The 22,661-nt window shown below is 35.7% G+C and overlaps 1 pseudogene; it reads right to left on the bottom strand.

The window, feature by feature from the left end:
• Positions 1-22,661, bottom strand: part of LOC129525534 (large ribosomal subunit protein eL8-like) — a 106,808-nt pseudogene that overhangs the window by 27,651 nt on the left and 56,496 nt on the right.

The following is a 22,661-nucleotide window of genomic DNA, read 5'->3' as shown; positions in this document are numbered from 1 at the left end:
AAAATCATAAATCATTACACTTAATGATTAAATATAGAATATAGAAACACTCGCTCCTTAAGTACATATTTAAAAGTGCTTTTCATGCGCCTACTTCAAATATCATTTTAAAAATTCCTCAGTCCAGGGAATAGCACTGGCAAAGGCCAGATATGGAGACATACATATGAAAGTCATATGCAGAATTGGAATAACTGACTTGGATACAACTTTGGACATGTTTAGTTTGTGCTATTATTATAAAATGTAAATGGTCACAAATGAGCAATAGCTGTGAGCTCATAAGGCATGGAGTTTCCGGAATAGATATGAGTTAGGTATAAAGATTTCTTAGTAATATAGTGTGTGCAGTTAACACTAAAGAATGTGAAAAAAAATAAGAAGAGAGGGAGTTAATCATAGAATCTTGGGCAACAAAAATGAAAAGATAGAGGGGAAATTGTCTACAAATGAAACTAACTACAGAAAGCTGGAAATAGATCTATCATGTAATAGAAGTCAAAGGAATAGTGGAAATAGTCAGCATTGTGAAATGCTGCAGAGTTAAAGTTAAATAAAGACTTGGGATCAGTTCAATGGGGTGTTCTTCTAGAACTGCTATTTCCAAATCACCTATTCTGCTACCTTCTGGAAAATTAAGGGAAGACCTGGTAAAGAAATAAATTTATGATTCAAATCTTCTATGAAATTGATATACCCATCAATTTCACATAATTATGAATAAAAATAGGGTTAGGTTATATGCTAACCTAAGACAATATTTGGATAGAGGAAATTCAGAGGACAAAGTACAAGAAAATTCTACAGATTAATAAGATATTGGACAGTGGTACAAATAGGAAAATAAAACCCAAGGGAAAGATTTGCACTGATCATAAAATGTCAGCAGATTCCTTCATTTCTAAAACTAGGCTTCAGAGAAAAAATAAATAAAAGTAAAGATCTAAAATAAGAACACTTAACTATGAAATTAAATGATGGGGCTAACTTTAAAATTTTGTGATTGTTTGGTGACATAGATACTAGCTGAGCCAAAACATATATGTTTATCTATTTGGCATGTTGGAATCACAAGAAAATTATTTACCTATATTCTGGCATTGAAGTTTCTATATCTAGTCCACTAAAGCTACTGACTTGGCATACAAGAATGAAAATATCATGGCACAATATTGAGGCTTCGAAGAAATCATCTAGCATAAGGGAAGAAATTGAACATTACTTAGTATTGGCAATGGGAACTTAGGATTGCAGGTCAGCAGTGGTTCTGGAAATTGGGTGGAAGCTGATGTGGGAACCAATCATGACCCACTCATCTTGAGAGCAACAAATGTCTTACAACAAATTAAAATGACATGTCACTAAAAGGTGTTACACTTTTTTGCTCAAGAATCTCTAACATGGATTTTGCTACATGAGACTAATATAGAAGAGAAATCATCTGTGAAGAGGATGTATTGGCCCATCAGGACAGTGACATAATGACATAGATCAGGACTGAGAACAACAGTAGTGAAGGTGGAATGGCAGTAGGAGTTAACTAAAAGTACACAGACCCATTTATGAGTTCATGAAAGATACCAAACAATACTTTGCAGTAAGGAGAGTGGAAATATAAAGTGAATGAAGCCTTACTTCATAGTTACTAAGAATGTTAGTCATTCTAATATTTATGGGGAAGGTAGTAAAAAGTCAAACTTAGGAAAGATTTTTTTTAATCTGCGTTCCTTATACACTACATTTCTAAAATTCTTAAATGCGTTCTTAGCTAAAGAAGCCAGGTTCCTTGAGTATGAAGAATCACCCTTAGTCTAAGACCATTTATGTCAAGAAATACATGGCTCTAAATGTTGAAGCAATTCATATGAATGATTGTTGAGGCTCTGTAGGAACCATGGGTACTACAATTGGCTGTACTTTGGGGGAAGTGCTTTGCCAATTCATTGGGAATAAATTTTTAGGTACTGGTTGGAATGTGTTAATGAGACAGATAAAGAGTAGCAGTTGTCATAAAAACTCAGAAGGCAATTGTGAAATGTTCATGTACCACTGATTCCTTTATGTGACCTGGCAGTAAATCATTTTTTAGCAGCAAACAAAAGTCTACAGATACTTAAATAAGCATGATTAAAGGTGAGCATAGGTTAATTTTCTGAAGCTCAACAGAAGGTAAGTATAAAAGCCTTTATGCCGTGCATCGTTTAGAAATCTTATTCTCTAAACAATAAAAATATAGGGCTCATAGCTATAGGTGCACCTGAGGTGCAAGAAGGATATAGCTCCAGGTAGGCTGATGGCTACTCTCTCAGCCAGTAAGATCTTTGTCAAAGCAGAGAGACTGGCTCTGGAGACATTAGTTAGGAAATGAGGGCTCAGTCTGTCCAAATTTCAATTATCAGGGTGCTGCCTTTGAACCAATGATGCCTTGATGCCCAGACTTACAGTTCCACATGGCAGGGGAGGTCTCACAATCATGGTGGAAGGCACGGAGGAGCAAGTCACATCTCACATGGATGGCAACAGGCAAGAGAGACAACTTGTGCAGGGGATCTCCTCTTTTTAAAACCATCAGATCTCATGAGACTTATTCACTATCATGAGAACAGCATGGGAAAGACTTGCCTCCAGGATTCAATTACCTCCCACTGGGCCCCTCCCACAACACGTGGGAATTCAAGATGAGATTTGGGTGGGAACACAGACAAACCATATCATTCTGCCCTTGGTCCCTCCCGAATGTCATGTACTCACATTTCAAAACCAATCATTCTTTCCCAACAGTCCCCCAAAGTCTTAACTCATTCCAGCATTAACTCAAAAGTCCACAGTTCAAAATCTCATCTGAGACAAGACAAGTCCCTTCCACCTATGAGTCTGTAAAATCACAAGCAAGTTAGTTACTTACTAGATACAATGGAGACACAGGCATTGGGTAAATACAGGTGTTCCAAATGTGAGAAATTGGCAAAACAAAGGAGATACAGCCCTAGAAGAATCCAAAATCCAAGTCAAAACTTAAAGCTCCAAAATGATGTTCTTTGACTTCATGTCTCACATCCAGGTTACACTGATGTAAGAGGTTTGTTTCCATGGTCTTGGACAGCTCCAGGACTATGATTTTTCAGGGTAAAGCCTCCCTCCCAGCTGCATTCACAAACTCACATTGAGTGTCTGTGGCTTTTCCAAGTGCACAGTGAAAGCTGCCAGTGGATCTACCATTCTGGGGTCTGGAGGATGGTGGCACTCTTTTCACAGCTCCACTAGGTGGTGCCCCAGTAGGGACTCTGTGTGTGGGCTCTGAATCCACATATCCCTTCCATACTGCCTTAGCAGAGGTTCTCCATGAGAGTCCTGCCCCTATAGCAAACTTCTGCCTGGATATCCAGGCACTTCCATACATTTTCCAAAACCTAGGTGGAGACTCCCAAACCCCGATTCTTGACTTCTATGCACTCACAGGCTCAACACCACCTGGAAGCTACCAAGGCTTGGGGTTGCACCCTCTGAATTCACAGCCTGAGCTGTACCTTGGCTCCTTTTACTCATGCCTGAAGTGGATGTGACGCAGGGCACCAAGTCCATAGACTACACAGCATGAAGACCCTGGGCCTGGCCCATTAAACCATTTTGTCCTCCTAGACCTCTGGGCCTGTGATGGGAGAGGCTGCCATGAAGACCTCTGACATGCCCTGGAGAAATTTTCCCCATAGTCTTGGGGATTAATATGCAGCTCCTTGTTACTTATGCAAATTTATGTTTCTGGCTTGAATTTCTCCTCAGATAATGGGATTTTCTTTTCTATCTCATTGTCAGGCTGCAAATTTTCCAAACTTTTATTCTCTGCTTCTCTTAAGAAACTGAATGCCTTTAACAGCATGCAAGTCACCTTTTGAATATTTTGCTGCTTAGACATTTCTTCTGACAGATACCCTAAATCATCTATCTCAAGTTCAAAGTTCTACAAATCTCTAGGGCAGGGGCAAATGCCACCAGTCTCTTTGCTAAAACATAACAAGAGTCATCTTTGCTCCAGTTCCCAACAAGTTCCTCATCATCTGAGACCACCTCAGTCTGGACCTTATTGTTCATATCACTATCAGCATTTTTGTCAAAGCCATTTAACAAGTGTCTAAGAAGTTCCAAACTTTCCCACATTTTCCTGTCTTCTTCTGAGCCCTCCAAATTATTCCAACCTCTGCCTGTTTCCCAGTTCCAAAGTCTTTTCCACATTTTTGGGTATCTTTTCAGCAGCACCCCACTCCTGGTACAAATTTACTGTATTAGTTCATTTTCACGCTTCTGATAAAGACATACTCAAGACTGGGCAATTTACAAAAGAAAGAGATTTAATGAATTACAGTCCCACATGGCTAGGGAGGCCTCACAATTATGGTGGAAGACAAGGAGGAGCAAATCTCATCTTATGTGGATGGTGGCAGGCAAAGAGAGAGAACTTGTGCAGGGGAACTTTTTAAAAAAATATTAGATCTGCTGAGACTTATTCACTATCATGACACAGCACAGTAAACACTTGTCCCCACGATTTCAAGTGTCCTCATGATTACCTCCCACCAGGTCCCTCCTACAACACATGGGAATTCAAGATGAGATTTGGGTGGAGACACAGCTAAACCATATCACCCTACTGTGACATTTCCTATTAATGGATATTCATTATGGGTACTTAGTGAAATACTTCAAACCAAAAGTGGGATGGGAACAGATATAAGTATATTTGGAAGTCTGTGGAGAAGGTTGCAGAAGTAGGGGATCCTCTGAGAGTATTAGGGATGATAGAGCCTGGTAGGACGACTGTGATAAGACAACTATTGCAGTTCTCAAACTTTTGGTCTTAAGATTCCTTTATACTCTTAAAAAGTATTAAGTACTGTGAAGATACTCTCAGTTCATGACATTCATAGTCAGTGATATTCTGGGGCCAGCACTTAGTGACCAATAAAACCTAATCATGCTATGCCTCTCTTCTCAAAATTACATTCAGTTATGTTACTTGGTAGCTTGAAATCAATCTTGGTAGGAATATTCACACAGTGGAAATTGAGTTGCAAATGTAAAAATCAGGGCTTTATTTATTTATTTATTTTTAAAGCCAGTTTACCAATCTCTATGATTTAGTATATCAGAAATTAAACAGAAATTGTTAAACTTTTATTTTAGGTTCAGGGATACATGTGTAGGTTTGTTATACAGGTGAACTGACATACAGATTATTTCATCACCCAGGTAGTAAGCATAGTAACTGGTAGGTAGGTTTTTCAGTTCTCATTCTCTGCTCTCCCTCTGCCCTCAAGTAAGCCCCTGTGTCTGTTGTTCACTTCTTTGTGTCCAAATATACTCAGTGTTTATCCCCCACTTATAATTGAGAACATGCTCTATTTGGTTTTCTGTTCGTGTGTTAGTTCACTAAGGATAATGGCCACCAGCTCCATCTGTGTTCCTTCAAAGGACAGGATCGCACTTTTTTGATGGCTGCATAGTATTCCATGGTGTATATATATCAGATTTTCTTTATCCAGTCTACCATTGATGGATATTTAGGTTGATTCCATGTCTTTGCTATTGTGAATATAAACTGAGGAATTTTTAAAACATAATACACAAACACATATGTGGGCTCTGAAAAACTCTGTTGTGAACTCATGAAAGAAATAAAAAGGTAAACAAACAATTTCTTAGTGTTATTATATAAAAATAGTTTTAATTATGTGGACCTTGAAAGGATTTTGGAGGGCCCCTCTAGTCCCCAATTCACATATTTGGAAGCATTTTTAATACCATGGTAGCTAGAATCTGATTTTATCCCAATCATTCCTCCTGTGGCCTGTGGACAAAGAAAAAAAGCATGTAAGCATAAACATAAGCAAAATACCTATATCATTATTTTCTTAAAACTTAATAGCCAAGAGAACTAGATTGTGGGATTTTCTTATCTAAAAATAACAACAAAGAGTCATCTTGCTTCTGAATTAAGCGAAGCCTGGGCAATTGCTTGTTTATTGCACCTCAAGGTAGAAAACATGCATGAGAAATTTGCCACAATCTTCAGTGATCTTTGTGTTGGGGTAGGAAACACCAGTGGTTATAGTATTGGTATTGCTCAGATCAATAAAAATAATCTAATATGACATAGTTGTGTTTGGAATACAGGATGCTTTAGTGACAGAAAGAGTGATAGAACTTCAGGTTACAGAAATCATTGAAAAAAGAAGTCAGGAGAGATGCATAAACTATAAAAATATCAACCTAAGGGATGCCAACAAATACTTGGATGAACATTGTCTTACCAACTGCTGACATTTTATGTAATTAGTAGATGAGGGCTGAACCCTAGTGAAATTAGCTATACTCATAGAAGATTTTATTGGTATTGATGAACGTGGTTTGCCAATAGGCAATTAAGATTTATCTAGAGCAATTATTTTCAAACATATTCACAACATAATTGAAATAGTTCTCTATTGCTATGTAACAAAGGACCACAAACTTAACATCTTAAAACAACATACGTTTATCATCTCACAGTTAGCTTAGCTGAGTCTTCTACTCCATTCTCATAGGGCTGCACTCTCATCCTGAGTCACAACTGAAGAAGAGGCTGTTAGCAGAATTTTTTTCTTTTCTTTCCTTTTCTTTTCTTTTTTCTTTTCTTTTCTTCTTTTCTTCTCTTCTCTTCTCCTCTCCCCTCCCCTCCCCTCCCCTCCCCTCCTGTCCTCCCCTCCCCTTCCCTTCCCTTGCCTTCTCTTTTCTTTTCTTTTCTTTTTTTTTAGACAGAGTTTCGCTCTTGTTACCCAGGCTGGAGTGCAATGGTGCAATCTCGGCTGACTGCAACCTCAGCCTCCTGGGTTCAAGCAATTCTCCTGCCTCAGCCTTCTGAGTAGCTGGGATTACAGGCGCCTGCCACTATGCCTGGCTAATTTTTGTATTTTTAGCAGAGACAAGGTTTCACCATATTGGCCGGCTGGTCTTGAACTCCTGACCTCCGGTGATCCACCCACCTCAGCCTCCCAAAGTGCTGGGATTGCAGGTGTGAGCCACCGTGCCGGCCCAGAATTTATTTTCTTGTGTTTGTAGGACTGAGGTCCAGCTTCTTGCTGGTTATAAATTAGAAGTCACCCTCAGCATCTAGACATTTTCTAGAGAACATCTACCTTTCTCAGAGGCTGTTTGCAGTTTCCAGAGTCTGGGTGCAACAAGCTTGTTTCCTCTACATGGCTACTTACTTTATTAAGATGAAAAATAGAACATCTAGAGCAAATTTGCTAGCAAGATGCAGTTTTATATAACATAAAATAATTATAGGAGTGACATCTCATCACTTTTGCAACATAATGTAATATGTAATAGACTAAGGTGACTTTTTAAAATCAGTATTATTTTGGTTAGAAGAAACTCACAGGCACTGCTCACATCCCAAGTAAAGGGATTATATAAGGACATGAGTACAAGAGTTAGGGCAATTCGGGGTCACCTCAGGGTCTGTCTTTCTACCACAATGGCACTCAGAGAAGCTAATGATGTTTGTAAAGATAATGGGGAAGTCAGGGCACAGTGGCTCATGCCTATAATCCCAGCACTTCGGGAGGCTGGGATGGGTGGATCACTTGAGTTCAGGAGTTTGAGTCCAGCCTGACCAACATTGTGAAACCCAGTCTCTACTACAAATACAAAAAGCTGTGTGTGGTGGCAGGTGCCTATAATCCCAGCTACTGAGGAGGTTGAGGCAGGAGAATCGCTTGAACCTGGTAGGCAGAGGTTGCAGTAGGCTGAGATTGTGCCACTGCACTCCAACCTAGGCAACAGAACCAGACTCTGTCTCAAAAAAGAAAAGATACTAGGGAAAATTATAGAATATGTGGGGTGTGGGGCTTTCATAGGGGGTTTGCAAAAAAAGTTATAGTTATATCAATTAATTACCATCAAAATGTAATCATAAAGTATTAGAAAAATGTTAAATTATATATTTTATAAAATTAAAAAGATAAATGTTTAAATAAAATTGGAATGTGTTTTTGTTCACGTAAAATTTTTATATAATAAGGTTAGAAATATTCAGAAGATATTGGAAATATTCACAAGATATTGCTTATGAAGGTTTTTAATGACAATCTCTTCTAATTCTTGAAAGTGACCATCAGGAGAAACTTTGCTCAAACAGAAAGGTGATAAAATATTTAACATTCTTTTTATACCCACTGAAAAATTTAGATCATTAGAAATTATTTTTAAAGGATCTAACAGCTCTGCCTTTTTTTCATGACATGTAAAAAGTGAAAGGTTCTTGTGATAATGTAAATTGACTTCAAATTTCATGGAAATTTTTACATCAAATATATCAAGCCAATTAATGAAGTTCCAATTTGCAGCACATGTACGTATTATTAGAAAGCCACCCTGAAGCTGGCTTATATGCCACTAGGATGACACATCAAACACAGAATGGATAGACATACCTGATTTATCAGATGACAGCCATTTGGGTCAACCTCTAAACTTTACTTACCAGGAACTCCTCACCATATCCCTTTGGGTTGGATATTGATCATTTTGGGGTATCTGAAATGATATTTTTTCAATATCTCCATATACTTATTTTCTACCAAGGTGTTTTCTTCAATTTACTCCTGAAAAAAAGTTTCCAACAAGTAAAAACTCTTTCTTGGCTGTCTTTGGCATACTATGTTTGAGCAGCACATACTAATTTTTTCTTTCATGAGAATACCTCAGAGATTGCCATTAAACCTCGTTTTGTTTGGTCTGTGCTCTGAGAGATTAGGATGAAGAAAATTTAGCCTAAGATGGCCAGGTTAGCAGCCTCAATAGGTGGCCTCAACCAGGCCAAGCCTCCCCACGTAGCCCAAGGCCAAAAAGAATCTGTAGACTTCAGTAAAACTCACATTTATAATCTACCAGTGGGCAGTTATTCTGGCATAGCTCAAATGCCATTTAAACAAGTAAACCAACAGCCTAGATTGATGCTATTTTTGGACAAGTGTTGCATAAACTTGCAAAACTTTGACTAACACAGAAAAATAATTCAAAAGAAACGACTGACATGAGCCAACTTAGAAATAACCTTTGGAATATTTTGGTGAATATATTTGTAAATACTTCACTTTGTTTATAAGTAGAAATGGGCGGGTATATAAACAAAAAGATAGGAAAACATAGTAAATATTTACATAGGCAGAATAATGCCAGGTATGCTACTGCTTTCAAACACCAGTATGTTGTAAGCAGCTTTTCCTTTTCTATAAATATTCCTAACATGATGTTAATATTAGAGAATTAAATTTATACGTCATAATTTGATTAATTATCTCTCCTAATTAAAGGGCATATCTATATTTCATTTCCTTACACTTAAAACTTATTTGAATTTCTCAGAGAATTAATATAATATTGTGCATTTTGGTGTATATTGCCAGCCTTTTCACCTGAAGTGTTATATTTTCACTTCTGCCAAGATAGGGTGAAACATTATTTTTTACCTAACTCTCACAAATGCCAGTTTTACTCAGTCTTTTCCATTTTTGTTAATCAGGCATACATTGTTATAGGCCCTTCTGAAGTGCTAGTTATCATTACAGTAATTACTTTAAATAGCAAATCAGTTCTTTCAACATTATTTATTGATTCACATTGCTTTTTCAATAACTTGAAGTATTTTTGTTAGAGATTGGTAAATGTCCTGCAAAAATTATGTTCTTCTCCTCATGCTGGGGACATAGCCAGACTGTACTTCTTAGTTTCCCTTTGCGGTTAGGAGAAACCATGTGACTGAGTACTAGCAAATGGTATTTAAGCCAAAGTAATGTATGCCATTACCTAATATTATATAATACATAATGCATTATGAGAGTGCTTAATCACAGTATTAGTTTACAAAGGCTGCTATAACAAGTTACCTCAAACTTGGTGGCTTATAACAACAGAAATTTCTTCTTTCACAGAGATGGAGGATAGAATCAAAGCAATGGCAGCGCCATGCTTCCTCTGAAGGCTTCAGAGAATAATATTTTCTTGCTTTTTCCTAGTTTGTGGTGGCTCCTAGCAATTCTTGGAGTTCCTTGGCTTATAGATGCATAACTCCGATCTCTGCCTCCCTCTTTACATGACATTCTTCTCCATATGTCTCTTTTGTTCTCTCCTCTTCTTATAGGGAAGCTAGTCATAGGATTTAGGACCCACCTTAAATCTAGGGTAATTTCATTTACAGATATTTAACAAACTGCTTCTGAAAAATTCCCTTTCAAACAAGGTTACATTCTGAGGTTGTTCCAGGTGGTGACTTTTTAAAGAGGACTGACTATTCAATCCATTACAATAACCATAACTCCCAGATGGTACAATATCTATGCTCTTTCATGGCCAAATGAAGTTGGTAACCATCCCCTAGGCTAGTGACTGTCAAACTTTATCACACATCAGAATCAACTGGGAGAGCATGTTAAAACAAACAGAATGCTGGCCCTCAACACTACAGTTTCTGATTCAATAAATCTGAGATGTGGGCCAATATTTGCATGTCTAACAAGTCCCCTGGTGCTGCTGGTGCTGCTAGTCTGATATTACACTTTGAGGATCAGTGACCAAAAATACAAGAATATCGCAATATGACAGAGCATGGAACAAAACCCTCTACTGAACAAAAAATACTTCTTTAACTTTTACATTGGAAAGAAATAAATATATTTGATCTTATCCTACGCTGACCAAAAATCACTTCTTTCTCTATAATAATAAATTGCTATACATGCTGGGTATATCTCTGAACTATCTATTCTACTTCTTTAAGCTGTCTCTTCATGCATAATTACAACATTGTCTAAATTGCTGTACCTTCATAAAATGTTTATACTCTGGTAGAGGAAAGACTCTCCTGCTACTTTTGTTTCTCTCAAATTTCCTACTATTTGTTATACTTAACTGTGCAAGTACCACTCATATATTTTTATCAGGTTCAAAGTGTTTTAACTATTAGATTTTCAAATAGGATTAAAATACAATTAAATAACAGTTTGGGGAATATTGGTATCTTTATAGAACTGAATTTTCTAAGAATGAGCATATATCTACATTTATTTGGAATTCTCCTACCTCTAATAGAATTTTAATATTTTCTTTATATAGGAAATATGAATTTCTTTTTTCTTTCTTTTTTTTTTTTGAGACGGAGTCTCGCTCTCTCTCCCAGGCTGGAGTGCAGTGGCGCAATCTCGGCTCACTGCAAGCTCTGCCTCCCGGGTTCACGCCATTCTCCTGCCTCAGCCTCCCGAGTAGCTGGGACTACAGGCGCCCGCACCATGCCCGGCTAATTTTTTGTATTTTTAGTAGAGACAGGGTTTCACCGTGTTAGTCAGGATGGTCTTGATCTCCTGACCTCGTGATCCACCCGCCTCGGCCTCCCAAAGTGCTGGGATTACAGGCATGAGCCACCGCGCCCGGCGGAAATATGAATTTCTTAAAATTAAGTATTTGTTGTTTTTGTGAATTGAGCTCTCTTTGTGCATTTTGTTTTCTAACTTGTTGCTGTTATAAAGTAAAATTTCAGATACTTGTATTATATTCTGCTCTATCAGTAGTCTTCAGAAGATTTTTGTTTTCTCTCAGCCTTTCAGCTGAGTCAGATATCCAAACATATTGACTTAACATCAGTAAATAATGATAATTTTGTTTCATTTTTGTCAATAGTTCTTTCAACCCTTATTTATTCTGGTTCATTTGCCTAGTGCTTCCAGGATAATATCACATAGTTCTGGTAATTATTGTTTAAACTACCTAGCCTCTGCAAGGCTGAGATAACTTAGTAAAGCATAAAGTTTCTTTCTAACTAGAGTGTTGACCATGAAGCTTTGGTACAAGGCCCTACCCTTACTAAATCCTTACAAACACCTGGATGTTCTGACTACATGCCATAGAATAGCAGCTATTAAACATAGGTGCATATATCCAAGGGGTTCTTAACGTGATAAACTGGGTTACACGAAGAAAATATATCATAGAATTTTAGTGTATACATTTTATGTTACATTTTTAATTTTCATTTTGAGTGATTCATAACAAAAATGATAATTAAAATAATAATAGCTAGCATTTGTTAGGTGTTAGGTGTTCACTAGGCAATACATATTATTCCAGGTGCTTTACCTATATAGTTAATTTATGCTCATATTAAGTGTGCAGGTGAGACATATTTTTAATCTCCATTTTAAAAGTAAGACAACCAAGCCACAGAGAGTTTATTTAACTTTTCCAAGGTATAGTAGAGAACCCAAGCTTCAAACCTCCATACACTGGACCCAGAGATAACACTCTAAATGTTGCACTATTTTGTCTCTTCATACATAATCTTAGTGTACAAAAAGTTTAACTGTTTATAAGTAAATGCATTCACATATATTGATGCATAATCAAAATGTCTTTCACTTCCTTGACATCTCTTCCAGGTCTTTCATCCCGTAGTTGTTCATAAGAGACTACCGTGCACATCATGACACAGTTGTTCCCATTTCAGTTTACAAAATATTAAGGTCATCATACCAAAGATAATGGAGCCTTGAGTCAGCATTTCTCCAGTGTCCAGGCTTTTTACCTACTTATCTGTCTGGTAAATATGTGTTGCCAGTGTTCCAGATTTTCAAACAAACAAAAAATACCCCTTCACATTATATTTATCAATTTCTACCTACTACTTACAGTAATAAAACCTTTAATATATCACATGTAAAGACCCACTTATTTATTGCATCATTGGTAATATTAACTTTCTGTCTCTGATATCAATCTGATCTTCTTTCCAGAATGTTGTATCTCAATTACTTTACACAGATAGTTATTCTGAGTATTACTGACATCATATATACAATATAAATATCTTCATCATATATAATATATATATCTTCATCATATATATTTATTTATTTATTTGAATAATCTAAGGTCCTAATAGTTGTAGAATTTTTTTGCTTATGCATAATGATTGATGTCCCTGCAAAGGACATGACTCGTCCTTCTTTTATGACTGCGTACTATTCCATAGTATATATGTATCACATTTTCTTTATCAAGTCTATCATTGATGGGCATTTGGGTTGATTCCAAGTATTTGCTATTATTAATAGTGCCGCAATAAACATATGTGTCCATGTGTCTTTGTAGTAGAATGATTTATAAGCCTTTGGGTATATACCGTTCTTTATACATTTTGGTTATTAATCCCTTGTCTGATATGTAGTTTGAAAATATTGTCTCTGCTTCTATAGATTGTCTCTTCACTCTGTTGATTATTTCCTTTGCTCTGCAGAAGCTTTTTAGTTTGATCCAATTCCGTTTGTCTGTTTTTGTTTTGGTCACCTATGTTTTGAGGTTTTCCCAAAATAAAATCTTTGCACAGACCAATGTCCTGAATGGTTTCTCCAGTATTTTCTTCTAGTAGCTTCATAGATTCACATCTTATATTTAAGTGTTTAACTGATTTGATTTTATTTTTATATGTTATTTTGTATTATATTTGATTTTATTTTGTATATGATAAGGAATAGGGGTCCAGATTTATTCTGCTGCATATGGCTATGAAATTTTGCCAGCATCATTTATTGAAGAGACTTTCCTTCCCCCACTGTATATTCTTGGTACTTTTGTCATAAATCAGTTGGCTGTAAATATGTAGATTTATTTCTGGGTTCTCTCTTCTGTTTTATTTGTGCATGTGTCTGCTTTTATGCTAGTATCATACTGTTTTCGATACTATGACTTTGTAGTACATTTTGAGCTCAGCTAGTGTAATGCTTCAAGCGCTGTTCTTTTTGTTCAGGATTTATTTGGATATTTAGGGTCTTATATGGTGTCACACAAATTTTAGGATTCTTTTTTCTATATCTGTGAAGAATTTCATTGGTGTTTTGATAGGAATTGCACTGAATCTATGATCATTTTAAGTATAGTATGGACATTACTGCAATATTAATACTTTCAATCCTTAACCATGGAATATCTTTCAATTTTTTGTGTGTATCCCCTTCAACCTCTTTAATCATCATTTTTCAGCATTTTACAATTTCCTTTCTAGAGTTCTTTCACTTCTTTTTTTAAAATTTATTCTTATGAAATTATTTTGTAGATACAGTAAATGTGGTTGCTTTATTGATATTTTTCCCAATTACTCACTGTTGGAATATATAAATGCATAAATGCTACTGATTTGTGCATTGATTTTTTATTTTACAAGTTTACAAAATTCATTTATGAGTTCTAACAGTTTTTAGTGGTGTATGTAGATTTTCTATAAATATAATATTATGTTGTTTGTGAACAAAGATAAGTTTATCTTTTTCTTTCCCATTTGGATGCCTTTCATTTCTTTTTGTTTCTTAATTGCATTGGTCAGGGCTTCCAGTACTTACTATGTTGAATTAAAGTGGCAAAAATTGGCATCCTTGCCTTTTTTCAAGTTTTAAAGGAAATGCTTTCAATTTATTCCCATTTTATATTCTGTAGGTATGTTATATACCTTTTATTGTTTTGAGATATATTTCTTCTATACCCAAAGTTGTTCTTATGAAAGGATGTTGAATTTTTTCAAATGCTTTTTCATCATCTCTTGAAAAGGTCATATAGTTTTGTCTTGATTTTATTAATATGATGTATCATGTTTATTGATTTGCATATGTTGAACCATGCTTGCATACCTGAGATGAATCCTACTTGATCATAGTGAATGGTCTTGTTAATGTGTTTTTCAATTCTGTTTACTTTCGTTGAGGATTTTTAAATCTATACTCATTAGGGATATTGGCTTGTAGTTTTTTGTTTTGTTTTGTTTTTAATTCATATCTTTATCTGGTTTTGGTATCAAGGTAATGCTGGCCTCATAGAATGAATTTATCAATATTCCATTTTCTTCAGGTTTTTTGGAATAGTTTGAATAGGATAGGTGTTAGTTCTTTAAATGTTTGCTAAAATTTAGCAGCGAAGCCATCCAGTCCTTGACTTTTCTTTGATGCTTGACTTTTAATAACGGCTTTGGTCTCTTTACTTGTTATTGACCTATTCGGGGTTTCTATTTTTCCAAGGTTCAATTTTGGTAAGTTTTTGTGTCAAATAATTCATTCATTTATCCCAAGTTTTTTAATTTCTTGGAATATAGCTGCTCATAATAGTATCTAATGATATTTTGTGTGGTATCACTTTAATTTTCTCCCTTCTTATTTCTGATTTTATTTATTTGGGTTTTTTTTCTCCTTTTTCCTTTTAGTTAGTCTACTTAGAGATTTGATGATTTTCTTTGTCTTTTTAAAAAACTAACCCTTTGTTTTAATGATGTTTTATATTATTTTTAGTCTCACATTTATTTATTTATGCTTTAAAATTTATTATTTCCTTTCTTCTAGAAACTTTGTGAATGATTTGTTCTTGTTTTTCTAGTTCCTTGAGGTGCATCATTAGGTTGTTTACATCTTTCTACTTTTTGATGTAAGCATTTATTGCTATAAACTTTCCTCCTATTACTGTTCTTGCTGAATCCCATAGATTTTAGTATGCTGTATTTCCATTTTCTTTTTTTCAAAATTTTTTTTAAATTTTATTTTAAATGTCTTCATGACCCACTATTCATTCTGGAGCATGTTGTTTAATCTATGTATTTGTACAGTTTCCAAAGTTTTTATTGTTATTGGTTTTTAGTTTTATTCTGTGGCGGTCAGAAAAGATATTTTATATGATTTTGACATTTTTTGAACTTTTTGACCTGTTTTGTGGTCTAACATAATCTATCATGGAGAATGTTTCCTGTACTAATGAGAGGAATGTATATTTAGCACTTGAATGAAATGTTCTGTAAATGTCAGTTGGGTCTATTTTGTCTAAAGTGTCGTTTACCTCCAATATTTCTTTGTTAATTTCCTTCTTGATGATCTGTCTTTTACTGAAAATGGGGCATTGAAGTTCCTGACTTTTATTGTATTGCAGTCTCTCTCTCTAGATTTAGTAATATTTGCTTTCTATATTTGGTGTTCTGGTGTTGGGTGCATAAATTGACAGTTGTTATATGCTCTTATCAAATTGATTCCTTTATAATTACATAATAAACTTCTTTGCTTCTTTTTACAGTTTTTGACTTGAATTATATTTTATTTGATATAAGTATAGCTACTGCCGCTCTTTACATCTTCCAGGGGAAGATTACCTTCCCCCTCCATCCCCTTTTCAGTTCCCCTTCCCACTGAGAGTCACTTTCACCGGCAATAAAATCCTGTATATTTACCATCTTCAAGTCATTCATGTGACCTCATTCCTCCTGGACTCTAGACAAGAACTCGGGTGCCACAAGAATCGGTGCAAAAAGTTGTCACACTGACCCTCCACTGAGCTATTAACACTTAAGCCGCCCATGGACAACAAAGCTAAAAGGGCACTGTAACACTTACTCTGGGGCTTCAGGGGTCATGGGCACACTCCCCCAAACACTGCTACAGGTTCAGTACAGAGCTTGCTGTTGTGGGCACCCAAAAGTGCTCGCCCCAGCTCCTGTACCTGCTAACCTGTGTTCCCGCTCCCACCAGGGGTGGAGCAGCGAGTTGGGGAAGTTTCCTCCTGCCAACACCCGTGCACTCTAGTTCCTGCCCATGAAGGGGTCAGGGAAATATCCTGCTTCACTAAGACAGGTTGTTTGAAAACAATAAGATGAAGAAAGAAAAAAAAATGAAGAACATTGTAAAATCTAGCAAATAACCTCAACAGAGCAAATATGAGTTATAGGCCTTCAAGAAAAAGTTGAGAAAGAGTAAGAGGTAAAAGGCTTATTCAAAGAAGTAACAGAAAACATTCCAAACCTAGAGAAAGATATAAATGTAGAGGTATAGAAAGATCAAAGATCATCAAACAGATTCAACATAAATAAGACTACCCCAAGGCATATAATGTTCAAACTCTCAAAGGTCAAAGGCAAAGAGAGGATCCTCAGACAGCAAGAGTCAAGAAGTAAATGACATATAAAGGAGCCCTGATACATCTGGCAACTGAATTCTCAGCAGAAACCATACAGGCCAGGAGAAATTGGGATGACATTCTAAGTGCTGAAAGAAAAAAAAGCTGCCAACACATAACAGAGTACACAGAAAAGCTATCTTCCAAACATGAAGGAGAGATGAAGACATTTCCAGAAAACACAAACAAACAAACAAAAATCTGAGGGAATTCCTCACCACCAGACTTGTTTTATAAGAAATGCTAAAGGGAGTGCTTCAATGTGAATGAAAATGATGTTAGCATGCTGCAAAAAAATTCACTTGAAGATAAAAAAAACTCACTAGTTGAAATAAGTACACAGAAAAATTCAGGGTACTCTAATACTGTAATTGTGGTATATAAACTACTCATAATTCTAGTATAAATACAATAAAGAAAATATATAAAAATAATAACTATACCAATTTGCTAAGAGATAGGCAATATAAACAACGTAAATTGAGACAACAAAAAGTCAAAATGTGTCTGGGAGAAAAAGTGTAGAATTTTTTAGTTTGTTATTTGTTTGCTTCTTTTTTTCTTTGTGATCAAAGTTTAGTTGTAATCTATTCAAAGTAAATTCTTATAACTATGAGATGTTTTTTGTAAAACTCAAGTCAACCACATAGCAAAAAGCTATAATAGATACACTAAAAATAAAAAGCAACAAATGAAAACATACTACCAAAGAAAATCACTTAACCACAAAGGAAGAGAAAAAGAAAGGAAGAAAAGAGGAGAGAATTCATAAAACAACTAGAAAAAAGTAACAAAACTACAGTTGTAAGTCTTAGCTAGGAATGAGAACATTGAATTTACATTCAAATGGACAAAATTATTCCATTGAAAGACATAGAGTGGCTGAATATTTTTAAAAATACACAACAATATGCTGCCTCTAAGAAACTCATTTCACCTAAAAAGACAAATATAGACTAAAAGTGAGAAGATGAAAAAAGTTATTTCATGCAAATGGAAACTAGACGGACTCTTCTCTGAAGCTACACCATCAAGCTGTCCCTCTGATGTCAAACTGCTTCTCTCTGACGTCCAACCGTGGTTTCCAACGTCCAGCTGCTTCTCCTCTCTGCCGGCTGAGTTCTACAGTTTTTATGAGCACAGGATGGGGACCACGGTGGGCCATGTGTGGTTTTGGAAAAGGCAGCATTCAAGTGGGAAAACAGTGATGTATGATCTCATGTAGGCCTTGATATTAGGCTTTTCGGTTTGAGGGTAGGGTCCTCCCCTGGGGACCTGCCTTCTTCTGCCCAGAGTTTCCCTGCCTCCTGTCCCTATCATTAGAGCTCACTAAATCTTTATTCTGCTTGATCAAGTCTGCTATTGAGGATCTCTGATTTACTTTTCAGCTCAATGTATTTCTTAGTTAAATTTTTTCTGTTTATTTTTAAATTTTTATTAATATTTTAATATCTGTTAATTTTTTCTGACAAATTCCTGAATCTTTTTTTGTGTAATCTTGGCATTGATGAGTTTCCTTAATATTGCTATTCTGAATGTTTATCTATGTCTTCACATTGAAGGATTATTTATTCCAGTCATTGTTCTCTGGGTTGGTTTGTTTTCTCTAGTGCATATGTGTTTAGAAGTTCTGTGCAGTTTTCCTGGTGATTTCCTTAGTCCTCAATTGCTGCCTCTTTTCTTGTACTAGATGGTGACCTAAGTCCAGGTTTGCTGTTGCTCTCACACTATATCAAAGTGCTGTCCTGATGGAAGGGTTCCAAGTGGGATTCCCAGTTTTTGTGGGGAGGCTGGCCACAATGCCCAAAGGGCTTGTGGAATACACTTCTTACAGCATGGTGCTGCTGAACCATCTCTCTGATTTGGTAATTTTTGTCTAAGAGGGAAATTAGCCCTAGAGTTTTGTGTGCTGAGGCTTTTAGCTCTGCCTTCACTATCTGTCTCCAGCTGCCCTCAGGAATCCCTCTCCTTACAGGCACTTGCAACGCTGTCTGTGGGTTGAGACAGGAGCAGCTTTCCTGCATAGAAACCAAAGATAATGGGGGCTGGCTGCCTCAATCTCACTTTTTCTAGTGTAGAAACTGTGAGCTCAGGGAATTTTCCCCTAAAAGTTTGGAGGAGGGGCATTGCACCTGAAAGTTTGGGAAAAGGGCATTGAGGATAGATAAATCACTTCTCCTTCCTCCTCCTCACAGTTTTTCATTTCTCTGTTGCCCATGTTTTGTCATAGCCTCAGCTTTGAGTTCTGGGATATTGGTGGTAACAGTCTTGTCACCTAATAGTTGTTTTTAGTTTTCTGTTGGGGAGAGTGAAAACAGATTGCTTCTGGACAACTCTGATTGTGAACATTTTTATTAATTTTTTTACCAACCTTTCTCAGTAAAAAGCCAAGCTTTTCAATCATATATACTATTTTTTTATTCAATGTGAAACCCAGTTGTGTGCATATATATATATATAACTATAATATATATACACATATACATACATAACTATATATACACATATACATAAACGTATATATGTATTTACAGATACATATATATAAAACATTTTATGTTTACCTACACATATATATACACATAAAGCATTAGTAGGTAGCTCTCAAAATTATTGCCAGAATTAAAAGAGGTAAAGCATTTAATGTACCTAGAACAATCCTTAGAACATAGAATGCATTTAGTAAATGTTGGTACCTCTCTATATTAATGTAGATCCTCCTTGATGTGAGATTATTATATTGGAATAAAGTCCATCTATGGTTTCTAGCACAGTATCTGGTACAAATAAGAACACCATAAGTACTGCCTATTATTACTATTATAATCATCATCAGTATCATCCTCATCTTCCTGTTAATTATCATCCATCATCAACACCATTATTTAATGCCCGTTAATGTAGCTGACACACAGAGAAAAATATTTAAAAACTTGTTTCATTCTAACTCCTGCATCTCCTCCTCTAAGAGTCATACTCATCCTCAATTAATTCTCAATCATTTTGAAGTACCATATAGCTGCAATATCTAAAGCAAACCTTAGAATTAGAGAAGACTATATTTTAAGACAGGAAACAATAACACTATGCTGTAGTTCAATATTATTGTTTCTCTTTTCCCTTTGAGCTACTGAAATGTGTATTGCAAATTTGGATCAACTTCTATCTTTCTAAATCTTTAGACAACTACTGAACACTTCTAGATCCCTGCCTTTTATATAGCAACGTATTATAAAATATCTTTCATTGACTATGTAAAAATATTTTTAAATTGACAAAAATCGTAAATATATAGGGTGTATAACACGGTGCCTTGATACGTGTATACATTGCAGAATGGCTAAATCAAGCAATTAACATATGCATTGCCTCAAATGATTATCTTTTTTTGTGGTGAGAACACTTAAAACCTACACTCAGCAATTTTCAAGTATATAATACACCATTATTAATTATATTCGCTAATTAATTATACAATTAAGCTGTTGAATTTATTCTTTCTCTTTAACTGAAAGCTTGTATCCTTTGACCAACATTTTTTTCCAAGCTGCTTCTATTCCCCTCCCAATGGTCCTGGCCCCTAGGTAACCACTATTCTACCCTCTTTTTTTTATGAATTTGACTACTTTAGATTTCCTATTTAAGTGAGATCAGGCAGTATTTGTCTTTCTATGTGTGGTTTATTTTACTCAGCGTAATATCCTCCAGGTACATCCATGTTGTCAGAAATGACAGCTTTGTTGTTATTGTTGTTGTTGTATCTGACTAAGTAATTCATTTTGCACGTACCACATTTTCTTTTTTCATTCATTCACTGATGAGCAATGAAGTTGAGTCCATAGCTTGGCTAGTGAAAATAATGCTTCAGTGAACATAGGAGTGCAGATATCTTTTCAACACACTAATGTCAAATCTTTTGTATCCTTTGACCAACATTTCTGGATATTTTGCTAATACCCAGAAGTGGAATAGCTGGATCATAGGATAATTCTATCATTAATTTTTTAAGAAACTTTATACTGTTTTACATAATGGCTGTAGTAATTTATACTGTCACCAACAATGAGTTTCCTTTTCTCCATATCCTCGCCAACTCCTGTTATCCTTCACTCTTTTTTTTTCTTTTTCTTTTTTTTTTTTTTTTTAGACAGGGTCTCACTCTGTCATCCAGGCTGGAGTGCAGTGCTGTGCAGTGGTGTGATCTCGGCTTACTGCAACCTCTGCCTCCCAGGTTCAAGCGATTCTCCTGCTTCAGCCTCTGGAGTAGCTGGGATTACAGGCCTGGGCCACCATGTCCAGACATTCACCCTTTTAAATAATAGCCACTATAACAGGTGTGAGGTGATATCTCATTGTGGTTTTTATTTGTGTTTCTCTGATGATTAATGACATTGAACTTTCAAAAATATATCTGTTGACCATGTGTATGTCTTCTTTAAAAAATCTATTAAGTTTCTTTGCCCATTTTTAAATCAAGTTATTTGTTTTCATGCTATTTAGTTAAATTCCTTGTATATTTATGATATTAACCCATTTTCAGATATATGGTTTGCAAATATTTTCTCTCATTCTAGAGCTTGCCTCTTTACTCTGATTCTTTTGCTATGCAGAGCTTGGTCATTGGATACAACCCCATTTGTCTATTTTTTGCTTCTGTTGTCTGTGTTTTGGGGGATATAGTCAGAAAATTATTGCCTAAAGTGATATCATAGTGTTTTCCCCTGTGTTTTCTTTTAGTATTTTTATAGTTTAAGGTCTTATATTTAAGTCTTTAACCCTTTTAAGTAAGTTTTTTTTCGTGTGTATACAGTGAGATAAGGGTCTAATTTCATTCTTCTCCACATGTTTTTTCAACACCATTTATTGAAGAGACTGTCCTTTTCTCTTTGTGTGTTCTTGGCACCTTTGATGAAGATCAGTTGATTGAGGATTTATTTTGGGGCTCCGTATTCTGTTCTATTGGTTTATGTGTTTGTTATCTATGCCAGTACCATGCTGTTTTCATTACTATTGCTTTGTAGTGGATTTTGAAATCAAATTGTGTGATGCTAGCCAGCTTTTTTCTTTTTGCTCAAGATGGCTTGAGCTAGTCAGGGTGGGACAACTTAATTTTAACCTGCACATATCAATTTAAGTCTGTGAATCAGTGTGAATCACCAGGTGCCTAGTTAGCCACTGTTTATTGTCATAAAGCTGTACTCACCCATCCTAAAAGTGTTCACTGGAAATTATCATGATTAAGGGCATGTTCTGTTTAGTAGAGGGCTAAATGTGTTCTATTTTAGTTTTGAGGCTTAAGTTTCTCGTTCTCCTCTGCTGAAAAGCAATGTTCCCTTTAACTACTTGTTTATGACATGTAATTAGTATCTACCAGTTTTGTAATGTTAATAAAGAGTAGAGTCAACTTTAATCATTGCAATTTTTCATTCTGTGATAGCTCTGTTTTACAATACTTATAAACTTATTAATTAAAGTGCATCACAGAGGAAAGTGGGCAGAATTGATTCCTTAATAAAACAGAATAGAAATATGCAGTATGCTGTAATTCTCCTGACCAAAACATACTCGTATAGGTTTCAGGCAAATAAGAGGTAAGTGGTTTACTGTGAATACAAGGAGAGCATCTTTAGTTGCTTTGCTGGGTAACAATCCACCAA

This window comes from Gorilla gorilla, chromosome 9 (assembly GCF_029281585.2).
Source record: "Gorilla gorilla gorilla isolate KB3781 chromosome 9, NHGRI_mGorGor1-v2.1_pri, whole genome shotgun sequence".
NCBI classification, from domain to species: domain Eukaryota; kingdom Metazoa; phylum Chordata; class Mammalia; order Primates; family Hominidae; genus Gorilla; species Gorilla gorilla.
Note: the sequence above shows the minus strand (reverse complement) of the source record. Positions and strands in the feature narration are given on the sequence as shown.